This window comes from Epinephelus moara, chromosome 24 (genome assembly GCF_006386435.1).
Source record: "Epinephelus moara isolate mb chromosome 24, YSFRI_EMoa_1.0, whole genome shotgun sequence".
Taxonomy (NCBI): Eukaryota; Metazoa; Chordata; class Actinopteri; order Perciformes; family Serranidae; genus Epinephelus; species Epinephelus moara.
The window spans coordinates 16,985,612-16,998,711 of record NC_065529.1 but is presented as its reverse complement, the minus strand read 5'-3'; the positions used below and the strand labels follow the sequence as shown (position 1 = coordinate 16,998,711).

General features: G+C 41.7%; 1 protein-coding gene across 7 annotated transcripts in view; it reads left to right on the top strand.

The window, feature by feature from the left end:
* Window positions 1–13,100, top strand: part of tfeb (transcription factor EB) — a 37,677-nt gene that overhangs the window by 1,370 nt on the left and 23,207 nt on the right. For 4 of the 7 annotated variants that reach the window (XM_050038311.1, XM_050038308.1, XM_050038309.1 and 1 more), the window contains exon 2: window positions 11,227–11,318. The exons of 1 other annotated variant lie outside the window; for it this stretch is intronic. The gene's annotated coding sequence lies outside the window, so the exon portion shown is untranslated. Of the gene's footprint in view, window positions 1–8,995; window positions 9,221–11,226; window positions 11,319–13,100 lie in introns of those variants that run through there. 2 more of the 7 variants (XM_050038307.1, XM_050038306.1) reach the window with 2 other exon arrangements.

Here is a 13,100-nt window from a genome sequence, read left to right as displayed (position 1 = left end):
ACCATAATAAATGTAGATTTGAGGATTTACTCCAGTTGCATGTGTCCTTAGAGTATGTGTGCCACCTTAACATCCCACCAACCAAGTGTTTGACATTACATCCCGGTCCATGACCGACGACCTCTCCATCTGGCTTCTGTGATCATCTATACCATTCTCCACAGAACACAATCAGGGTCAAAGGTCAGAGGTCAGCAGAAAGGTCTCCACAAGTCTGATAGCTTGTAACTGACGAGTTCCCCTCTGTCGAGGTTCTGCTTATGACCATGACTCCTCTGCTTTCGTTCTTAGAGGGCTTCGAAGAAATCTCCCTTTAAATGTCACCACATGCGTGATGATGTTGTGATGACAGCTCATGAAGTGAGTTACCAGAAATAGAAAATCTGGAGCTCAGCAATCCCAATAAACTACATGTATGATTATGTATGATATAGACTGTGAAAGATTGATTTTAAGAAACTGCAGCCGCTGGAAACCACAGGAAAATCATATATAGAGTGATATTTAAACAATCAGCAATTAATAATCTTTTTAATGACTGTGGGTAGGTAGAAATATGCTTGTATGGTAAGGTGCTCTTTGTAATTTTGCTTTGCCCCCAATCACTTCCAATAAAATTTGTTTTGCAGGGGAAGTTGCACAAGATGTCTGAGGTCACTCAACCACACTGACAATTTCTTGGTGGCACATGTATTTTCCGACATGTGTTTCGATAGAAATGTGATACAGAAGTACACGAGAACTTCCACCACTTTGTTGTTCACTGTTAATGAGACACACAGACACACACAGATGGGCATTCACATGCATGAGGGGCAGGTTCAGCTGCAGGTCTGAGGAAATAATCTGTGTGTTGATACATTAGGGCAGTTTGTTTGGCTCGGGCACAAACAGTATATGTGCATCAACATTTATGTATTTTAACACACACAAACATGGAGTGCATTTATGCAGAGCTGTAGCATGCGAGTTAGTCAAACAGTTGTTATGTCATCACATGGTTAAACCTGAAGTACCGTTCTCCTGGGAAGACAGAAAACCTTCCTCTCGCTATCTCTGTTTGGATTGTCTCTGTGTCTATTTTTCTCTGTGTTTATCTGCCGCCTCCTCATTTCTATGAATTCATGAATGAATGAAAACATGTTCGTTGTGTAACCAGATCAGAAAGATAGATGTACTGTGCAGCAACACTGACGCACAGTTTAGGCGGCTGGGCACTAATGCAAAGCTACCACATATCAATAAACCAATTTAATTGGATTGTCTTATAATTTAATCATGTGCCTCTTGATGTGTTTATATAATGTTCCTAAGAATCCCTCTAAACTTCAAAATCATAGATGATTAATAACGTAATATCTGCCGCCTGCTACACAACACAGTATCAGAAAATCTTGATAAGACAAGAGTTGAGCGTAAGAACCTGTTGTGTTAGAGGAAAATATATGCGAGGCTGTAAATGCCTTTACCTGCGCTCACTCCCTCCCTCATTGCCAACACAAGTGTGTGTACGGTGTAGAAACACTATTAAGAATGGGACACATGCACATACTGTAGAGGAGTCAGTGGGGTTATTGAGTGCACACAGTGTGATGGGTCAGAGGTTAATAAACACACTGAGCTGTGAGGTCAGCAAGGTCAGAGGTGAGCGGCCACTATGTAGAGCAGTGGTGACGCCTGACAGACTGATCGCACTCTCTCCAATAGGACAGCGACAACCTGCTCACATGGCCTGTTAAGGAAAACAGAGTCCAGTTCCAGACACTTAAACCTCACCGCAGCGAAGAGGTGACTGTTTTTGACTAACTGGTCTAAATGATATCCTAAATTACCAACCTACTGGTTGCAGTGGAGCATTTCTCCTCCTGGGCTTGTGTTTATAGGTGTATGACACATATAATCTGATCACCTTGGCACAAATTAGCACAAGCTTTATATCCTGTGTGCATGGAAAAGTGTGTGTGTGTGTGTCATTTTCAGCCTCATTGGACTCATGTCCGCTTCTAAGTGTTGGAGATGGGGTTAATTTTCTTCAGGTAAACAGAGGCAGCACACACACACTTGCACACGGGGACACCGACAAGGCTCAATGGATGTACTCTAGTGTGAAAGAGCACAAGGTGTGTGTAAACACAGCCTCATCCATTTGCCATATGGACAGATCTCCCGTGACTCGGACAGTGTTTTCGCCGCTTCGTGACTAGACCAGGAAAAGGTAAATGAGGAAGTGGCTTTATGGTGTTGTGGATTTAAAATTAATTAAAAAAAAAAGAAGACAAAAAGTCCAAATAAACTACCAAATGAGCTGGGACTTTTTAAACCACAGGAATGACAGCTTGGCATGTGCTCTGTGACAACATGACCCATGATCTATCAGAGGTGAGTGTGGGTGGGGCGTTTTCGGGCATGTGCTGAATGTGTGACTGCACTTCCTCATCTTATCTCCATTCCACTGTTTCATATCCTCTTTTGACTGACAGACAGTAGTGATAGTCTTACGCAGTCTGTCTTTTCTCTGTAAGAATGGCGTCTCAGCTGCATCTGTGAGCACACGCTGCAGCTGGCCTGTTGTGTACGTTCGGACAATTTGCTTGTTAGTATGAACTGCAGGGGTGTCGTTTGCAGTTTAGCTCTCTGAGAGGCCCACGACAGGTTTCAAAGAGTTATATTTTTATCTTCTTATAAAGATGTTCAGTCACCTCAGCATTGTTGTTGTTTTTTAAGACAAATTGAGACTTGGGGTTGATATTAGGGGGGCCTATATTGCAAAAACTGTTCACTTAACAAATTCTGAAATCGCAGTGTAATTGTCTCAAAAGCTTTTCCTACAAACCAGTAAAAAAATATTAATAATATGAGGCAATCTCACTTGTTTCTCTTGCAGTTTCACTTCTTTAAATAAAATGGGTCTGTTGATGTGTATTGTGAAATCTCTTGAAATCATTTGCGGCTTTGCTTCAAGAAAATTAGATTTCAAGACTCAATACAGCATTGATGATTTTAAGAATAATGTTTTGTCTACTTTATATTTATATTATGGTCGGCATTGCTGTTGAAAGTCAACATTCTCTCTCAGCTACTAGAGACTCTGCGCTCCCTTAATAACATGCCCCCTGGGCTCCTCAAACAGGTTTTCCATTATGCAGTATTCTTTCCAGTGGTTTTAAGCTGATGGTAAAAAAAACAGAAAGGCTGTTTCTCTCAACAATATTTTTGATCAATTTCAGTCTGGCTTCATATGAGGATGTTAAATGACCCACTGATGACTCATGACATGACTTTGCAATATATTCATGTTGGTTCTCACGTCTGCCTTTGACTGGGAAGGCACGACATTGTGACTGATAGTCCTCAGCATATAATTGGGATTAATGCCAGAGCCCTTGTGCATGTTTTCACCTCTTATGTCAACCTTATCAGCCATGATAGAAAGTTTTAATATTGTCTTTTGCTTGTCGCTCCTTTGATTGACAGATGACGTGGGTGGGATGACACCTGGCTCTTAGCCTATATGTATACCTGCCACCTGCCATTTCATTCTTTTGAAGTTGCCTGAGGAAGACCATTTGGGTCGAAACGTTGCTTTTTTAGTCATTAAAACCTACTGGGAGCTCTAATTCAGTGTGCGGATTTTCCTCTTCTTTCTGCATGGACCCCTATTATCCAGCACCTGACCTAAAGCAGGATTGGATGTGCGCACAACTACTCTGTCTTCTGCTCCTTTGATCTCAAACATTGTAGGTCACACACTTTATATGTTTCCTCTTGATAATTAAGAAGTACAGTATTTCCTTGCACTTATGCTGATGACACTTGGCTCTCAGTTCAAAACCAAATGCAAGGTCTTACTGTTTGATTACAAGATTCTTAATAGCTTGGCTCCTTCCTATCTAACTAAAATGAAAGGGGTCTGTCTGTCCATCTGTTTGTCTGTCCTTTGATTTTCCCAATAACCATTTATCCAATCGACCTCACACTTGGCGGCTGTATTGCTCAGGACTCAAGCAAGCGCCGTGTCAATTGCTTGCTTTTGAGATCTACAGGATGTATTTATTTGCAGTGCAGTACTACTGCTAGAAGCACACACTGTGTAGTGTTTTGAGAGGGTACCCCTGTTTACTGTAACACCGCTGCTGCTGGGTATGGCTCGCTCTCTGTCACTCAGTTATAGTACACACTCAAGTATTTCTTAAGGATCAGTGATGTAACTTTAAGAATGAGGGCTTTTGTTCTTGGAAACAGTTTGGTTCCAAATAGAAAACGTGTGCTGTTAGCAAATGATGTATACTTTAGTATCGCTAAAGGATGCAACAATATCAATGCAGATGTATTACTCAGGATTTTGATTGGCTGTCAGTGTTTCTATCATTCATCAAATCGCTCTGAAAGTGATCCGAACGATATCGTCCACTGCTATCGTTGTCATTATAGTTGTAGTGTGGACGCTGCCTTCCACTTGAGTTTAGAATGATTTTTAAAACTGTATATTTATAGTTATATTTAAAGTTATAGTACTTGGTGTGAACGGCCCTTAAGTGGAACGGACCAAGCAATTGGCCCATCCTATACACGGAAGTTTTGAGCAGGCACTCTGCCAGTGTCTCTAAAGTCACTAAGGTTTCCTCCATATTGCGGTATGTAGTTTTACCTGAAACTGCTGGCTGTTTGTTTGCTGAAGATCAAACCTATGTTGTGGCCCACAGACTGTGAAACAGCCTCCGCTTTGAACATCAAATCTGCCTCCACTATTCACACTCTTAATCCAGTCTCTAAACCAGCCTTAATCTTTTAGATTGTTCATACTAATAAATTTGAAAATGCATCTTTCTGTGCTCTCATTACACCAAGCTGCCTCTTTCCAAGATTTTCACCTCATCAACTCTCTACAATGTTTCCAAAGCATGGAGATTATTTATATTTACAGAATCCAACTTTCTGTCACGTCCACCTTTCTCAGTGGTTGGTGTATTACACCACAAAGGTGTTTCAATTTCAGTGTTTCTGTTGCAATTTGATATTATGCCAGGAGTGAAATTGTCTTGGTGGAGATTATCTCTTATTCAAACCAGTGTGATTTCACTGCTCAGCTGGAGAACTGAACAGATGCTCCCTCTTTGATCGATAGCAGGCGCTCTTCTCATTTTAGAAGCGCTCTTATCTGCTGGGATTAGTAATGCTGAAAAGCACAGCAATTTTAGTAGCAGCACTGTACTCTGCCCGAGTTTATTGACATTTTTATTGGACAATCTCTTCCTCCATAGTGTTAGCCATAGTCAGTGGCAGAATCATCTGAAGTGGAAATGCAGCAGTCTACTGTATAAGGTTGTGCTTGTGTGTCTGTGTATAGAGACACAGCATTCCTTTGTCTGTGCTGCTTAATCAAAAACTGTCCCCATATTTGGTCAGAGGGCAAGAAATGGATGCTGATCCGGCACACGCAAACACAAACACACACACACACACACACACACACACACACACACACACACACACACACACGCACAGCAAAGCACAGAGGAAGTTCTCTTGTAAGCTTATCTTATTGGTTATCATCCTCTTGACCCCTCCTTGAACTCTTCCCGTGTTTTCAATTGTTTCTGTCCTCCTTTTCTTACCTTTTATGCACTCCCTCTGCAGTTCTTTCTCTCACTACCTCTTGAAAGTCTGAAGGGCTCAAAGGCTGCCACATTCTTCATACTAATGGTAATTAGTTTTCAACTTGTCAGTGTATTGTGGATGAAAATAGGAGAAAGAGGGGGTGGAAGAGGGACAATGAGAATTAGTGTTGGGCATGTAAAGTTTTGTATAGAGCAGGTTTCGGTGTGTGACAGTCATAGTGAAATTAATTTGTGTGTGTGTGTGTACCTTATCTTACAACTCATCTAACCCTTTCACCAAATACCTTCCATTCCGACTCACCATACATGGAGACTCTCACCCATGCAAAAAGAAATGCTGTGTAGCTGGTTGGCTGGTTATTGCACTACTCTCTCTATCGCACACGTAGATCCCCGCTTCTGTTTACTCCGTATTAATAATGATTAATTACCCTTCTCAAAATAGAAAAGCTTGCTCTAAAAATAAATACCTAGTGGCTTACTGCACTGTGACTGAGACATCCAGCCATACAGTAGCAGCCCAACATGTATTTCTCAGTTTGTTTATGGAGCTACAACCAAGGGGTTAGGTCCAGGTCTGAAAAGTGAAGCCAATGCTAAAGTGCCTTAAATTTGCATTTGCACACCACAAAATTAGGCTTAATACTCATGCACACAACTTGAGATCACCTCTTGTTATATGATGTAGCACTTACTCAAAATGGTATGAGGAATTTTTTTTTCATAGCCATTTCATGACCAAGCATTGCTTAAAGTTATAGAACTTTAATTGAAAAGATACCAGATATTTAAGGCTGATATAGACGATAATGTATGTAAAATGATGCATAATGTGTTAATAATGTTTCCTTTTGATGTGAAGCCATAAAAATAGCTTAATGTGTCTTTGTTAATTTCACTCCGCATCAGCATCATCATATTGCTCCAGAAAGGAGTATTAACATGATACTATCAGATGTATATCATATAAGGCAAACATTTCATGTACAAATCCATATATAAATGTCAAATTGTTGACCCATTGCATGCAACCCTGGTTATAACTTGTCTGGCATATTGACAGCACTGTTTGTCCTACTTAAAAGATAGCCCTAGGTAGGGTTAAACCTCACTCACACATCATTACAGCCGTTCAACACTTTCAAGAGAGCCAGAAGTATAGTAGTATTTGTTTGCAGCCTCTTTGCAGCCAAGGTAACCAAAAGAGTAAACGAAGGGAAACATGTCCTGTGGACGAGTGGATGAGGGTCTTAGGTGGTGTGTTTGTGTATGTGGACGTATGTGTGTGTGCATGCGTGTGTTTGGGTCCTGCCTCCTCCATAGGCCATTGTCAAAAGAGTACAAAGCTGTGTTGGTCAATGATTTCCCCTCCTACACATAAGCCCGATGATTGGCCAGACTTGACAGGAACGCAGCTTTCCCAACCAATAAGCTGAGGGCCTGGAGGGGTCCTGCCCCCGGACCAAAATAACCCAGTAAATACACTGCGGGCACTATGAGAACTGGAGCCGAATGCTTTGTGTACAAACAAGGGATGCTTGTCAGCCGGGTACTGCTGAACCATGCTGGCCAGTGTTCTCCGCTGGTGTGATAGGCACAACTAGCTGAGTGGCACTTTGATACCAGTGTTTGTGTTTCTGCATTCAGGGATACAGGACGGTGTAGGAGAGTTTGGATGGAGGGGTACTGATAGTTGGGTTACATACAGGGATGGAAGACATGCTTGAGACAGAGTTTAAGTAGCACAGAGGATCCATCAAACAAGCTGCTGGACACAATAGGCATTCTGCATGTGGCCTTTACAGTATGTTGAGGACATATGTGTTACAACCCGAGGCAGATGCAGATCAATTTGCTAATTGATTTTAAAGCTGGTCACTCTGTATTTTATTTTAATGAGTTGAGCTTACAGTAAGGTCTAATGAGAAGGGAGGACTTCAGTGATACAATTTGGGGATTTTAGGAGTGCTGTCACCTTATAAAGGAGCATGACAGATATACAAACATTGAAATTGCTATGTTCTGTCCTCTGAAACTTTTATTGTATTAGAAAACAAACATCCTCCTTATTTCCACATGTTCTGAAGTGCAAATATCCTGATATTACGCATGATTTCACCACTAGGAGGCTCCTTTAATTGTCCTATCAGCAACCTAGTTATCATTCTGTCTTTTATTGTTTTGTTTTTTTGTCTGTTGTTAGAGGGATGTGTTAATGTGTATCTGTTTGATTGAGAATGTCGAGAATGTTACGATACTCATCTGTGTTTGTATGTGCTGTTGCTTGTGTTGACGTGAAAACAGCCACACTCTATCCCTAAGGGTAGAGAGAGGAGTGATTCAAGGTGTGACTACTGTTTCTTGTAAACAAATCTAACAGCACTTTTTTCCCCAAGAAGATTGACTTCAGTCTGAACTCACTGGCCTGTCACTATTAAATCAATAAAGTTCAGTTTGTATGGGACTGACAGGAGAGTGTACACTTTTTACCAGTGATCATTGAAAGCATGTAGACTTCAAACCAGATGGCAGTAACCCACTTTTGATTGAACATCTATAGAAATGTGTGCCGCACTGTAGCATCTCAGATGTTTTTAAAACCAGATTCTTGTGCAGTCATCGGCCTAATGTCATCAGTTTTGTCATAAAAAAAATTATTAAGATCCATTTGCGTCAGTCGTAAGCTGTCTGCTGTGATTCAGTGCTCTGTGGTCGCTACACCTGTTGGTATTTTCTAGGAGCATGTTTAACATTCTTACGCCCAATTAATAATCTTTTAAAAATAAAGTGACCATGACTTTCAGGAAATGATAACACGTGTATTTCGATGGAATGTTTCTTTTTATTTTGATAAGGCAAAAGTGTGTGATAACTGATTATCTATGACAATAAATATGGTGTTAATATATATTTCTTGTCCTCAGGATTGTGTATACACGTATCTGTTAAGTCTTATAACCATCTAAGCATGCAGGTTTGTATGTGCATTTGCGTGTGATAGGGTGACAGTGTGTGGGAGTGCAGTTAAAGAAGTAAATATGCTGATTCACTGCCCTATAGTTCAGAAAAACACACACACAGTGACCTGCCAGACAAAATAAGGAATTGCTCTCAGGGTCTGTTTATGCGCGCACATGTGTAGGTGTTACTGTATGCAAATGCTGTACACTGCTTTAGGCAGGAGGCTGGACCGAAGGAGGAGTTTCACATTAGAGTGAAAGAGGGGAATAAACGATAGAGGGAGATGAGTTTACTGGACACAGGGCTGTCGTTGTTGTGGCCCCAGACTACGGCATTCAGGCTAATTTAGGGGAAGAGGAGGAGAGTGGGAGGAGGAGGAGGGGGAATAGGAAGCTGAGCGAGTGATTAGAGAGAGGGAGGAAGGTGACTAATAGTGACTGTCACTCAGCCTACTGTAGCTTGGCTGGAGGAGGGAGGAGTGCCACCACAACCAGTGAACCGGCATATGAATGCACTAGTTGGTCGGGCCCAGCCAGTAAAGAACTGTCTGTCTCTGTCAAGGAGTGTGTGCATTAACACGTGGAGGAGCAGATCTCTCTTGGATACACTATGTTGTCTTTGGGATAGTTGGAGAGTTGCTGGTAAGGATATAAGTTTATACAAACTCTACTATACGAATCAGTGTTTCTCGCTGCCTGGCTGTTGGATACATCACTGTCAGTCTGAGCTCCATGCAGGCCGACATGCTGTTAAATCAGAAATGAAACTGTACATATCCTTTAAACTGGAACAGAAGCAGTAGTAGCAACAGAGGCAGCATTGGTTAAGTTCCTGTCGATTGTGTACTTATCGTTCCACATTGCGTTTTGACCTTTCAAAAACAGAAATAGGATTTACAGATGTCGAGTCATCACTGCATTGATTAGCAATGTCATGATTGTTTGTTATTTGCAGCTTAGTGGAAGCAGAAAGTCAGAGTGATGGTACTGATTGTGTGAGACAATGAAAGTAACTTCATGAAGTACAACATCTCTCTGATGCTAACTTGTGTGACAAAATGCACCAATTTAAGAAATAACAAGGTAAACTGAGGTCAGATTGTTGAGAGATGTTTTGCGTGTTTGGAGTGCTGCTATGCTAAGTTATTATTAGCACTACACCTGCACCACAACAGGCTGACCAAATGCGTTGTATATCCCATGATGTGAGTGTGAATACCATTATGTGCATTGTTCCTGTTGTCAAATATTCTATATGTGATTGGTCTGTGCAGATGCTCTGCACAGGGAATAGCCTTATTGATTTAAGCCTGAACATTTGTTTTCCTTTTTAATTTTTAAGTGTATTTAAGTATTATATGAGAAGTGGCCATCGATATCAAAGCACTGCAAGCACAGATTTGCGTCTTGAGACATTGTGTCATGACAAACATCTTCGTTCTTTCCCTGGGTTTCCTGCAGAGGAAGTTGCTTCACCACTGACAAAACTAGGAGTTGTGAAAACTGATGGAAGGAAAGGGGAAGTGATGCATTGCGGTTATAATTGATGATGATGGTCTGTTGTCTTTCCTGTATTTCATTGTGTTGCACTGTAATTAGACATGGCCGAAAGTGTGTCCGTGCCGATAACCTATTGTTGTCCTTTTCCTTGCCACTTTCACATCACTCATTTCTCTGTGATCGGTGAAGCAGAGTGACCCGAGCGAGGTGGGACTGAGTTGACAGGGTCTGGACAAGGGTCTCTCTTGGTCAGCTATTTATAGTCTGTGTTTTCAAGGTGACAGGCATTGTGATTCACACTCAATGTTGATGAGTTACGGTGATTCATTCAGATGACCTTCAGAGAGTTGGTTACTGAGCAGAAATATTACGGTGTGGGCACGTTATGCCTGTAAATTACATTCAATTTAAGGACACTCACCATTTTATTAGCATTTGTCATGCAACCAGCCTTTCAACCCAACCATGCTTAAATATATAACGAAAGAGGGTGTAATGTTTTGAATATTTTACTTGAGTGCACAAATCAGTTAACCTTTGTGTTATAGAAACTCTCCACAAGAACTCTACTCATTTGAAAAATGGAGGCGTTAAAACACCTTGAAACCAGACAGGAGAGTGCCAAAACCCCTCATAGCAAACTTGACACCATGATGGCCAAGAACCAGCTGCATAAGAGCTCCAACAATTTACTGTATGAGTAAACAGACCTGAATGGCTGAATCAAACATTTCTCCTGCAGCAGAATTACAGAATTAAGCCTTAAATCAATAGAGAATATCCTCTCGTCATACCATTCAGCGCGTGTTAATACTCAGGTCTAACCATGGTCTGTTGCCTCCGATGTTTCCGCCGTGGAAATTCTTCTCTCTTCTGAAGTTCTTCAGTGTGTGTTGCACACCTGCTGCTTCCCCCCACTTCAACACTCCAGTGCCTCCTCTGTTTCTCATTCACACTCCAATCACAATCACATATTTCATGTGACAACTATTCATTCCATCTGTCCAGTTTGCAGTTTATGCAGCTATAACCAACTATCTTTTTTCTTTTGTTTCTTTCTTCGTGTCTGTTTTAAGTTTGTATCTTTTTCATTTCACACCTCCATTGCTTTTCATCTCTCTCTGTTCCATGACCCCACCCCCCTGCAGATTGCTGTCAACTTTCTCCAGCATCCAGACATGTAGTGTGCAACACACGCAGAGCATATTCCTCCTTCTGAACTCTTTTTCCTCTCAAACAGGTAATTGCACATGTGTCTATATGTGTCTGTCTCTGTGTTTAAATGTGCCACTATATTATAGAAATCCACCCATTCAGTTGTTGTGGAGCTACCCTGCATTAACACAGCAGGCAATCCTGACTTAAATGACTTAAATAGAAATAAGGGTCATTATTTCTAATGCATACACACCCCCTCTCTGCTGTAACTAAATCCCTAGTATGTGTTGTAATTAGTACAGATGTGAGGTGGTAACAGCAATATTTTTACATCAGAAACAGCAATTGACCCAACAGAATACCAGTCCTGAGTGTTTGAAAATGATCTGTCCGTCAGTCTGCCAGTCTGTCTGTCTGTCTGCATGTCCGAATAGTTCCGTGTGTTCTGTCGCTAAGGGATACAGCTGTTTGTGTGTGTGTGAGACCAAAGAGGAAGGGGTAAGGACCCCATACTTGCCATGCCAGCCATGTCACATAATCCTACCAACCTTACCCTTTGAGCGTGTGCGGTGGTGGCGGTTAGGAATAATGACACTTTAGGTCTGTTTACACGCTCTGAAAGACTCGGCTCAAAAGCAGACAGACGCTGTCGCGTGGTAATACATGTGCACACTTACCCTTTATGTGCATGTCCCCCTCTCACCTCCATTTTGCCACAAGCAAACACACACACAGATGCGTGCAGATAGACACACATGCACATGCACAAAACAACATGCATATACACAAAACAAAAAAACACACCATGGCTCAGGGGAACAGGGTGTTCCTGAAAAGGAGAACAGAGAGCAGAGGGGGTTATTTTAGTCATTAGTGCAGGCAGACAGATAGCTTAATGCGGAAAGGGTGTGTGTGTTTGTGTGAGTGCGCATGTGCAGTGATGGAAAGGCTGGTGAAGTGCACAGTGCAGTGTCACATTTGAAACCTTTGTGATATTAACAGGAAGTTTGACTAAGGGTCCGATAACCTGAAACGTAGCTTCAAAAGTGATTATTAACGGTTGTACAGAGGCTACAGAAGGATTTTTTTTTTATTTTCCAAGAATGGCTTAAACTTGCACGTCTTAACAATGTCATGACTTAGGTTAAAGTTCTTGAACAGTATTTCTAATGTGATTGTACCAGATGTTTCAAGAGGTGTAAAGCATTTGCGTGACCTTGAGGAATTTCTTTATACTGTCACTCACCATGCCAAATTGCTGTGATCGTAATACAGAAATAGAGTTTGAATTTTGTGAAGCAGCTATGGCCACATACGTGTGAATGCACATGTGCTTTCTCGTCAGAGAGCACCTGAGTGTATGCGTGAATGTTCATATCCCACATTCAACTGCTCAATGTTGGCTGTTGAAAAGGCCTTCTTGGCATGGCACAGTCAATTCTAAAAATACACACTCCACAAATTAACACCATGTCTCTGAGCACAGGTGCCATGGCCCCACACTGCCCCCAAGTGTGTGTACTTGTGTGTTTGTGGCAGTGGATGAGTATGTGTTACGCTTTGCACATGTATGTATGCATAGGAAGGAACTAAAGCTGTGTACAGCATGTTTAATGTATTCAATATTTTCCATTGTGTGCATATCGTTGGCACGTATGTTTGTGACTAATCTGTGGCACAATCCAGAGTTGACCTCTGACCCAGGCTTCCTCCACTCTACATCCTCCCACTGGCTGTCAGTGTTTGAAGTGAAGGGCCTGTGACATCACAGCGTTGGACGCACAATGATCGCTGTGTGCTCTTACTGCGTCACAGATGCCTGCTTACCCCAGTGGATGCCAGGCAATGGGAAGGCCCATGTGGG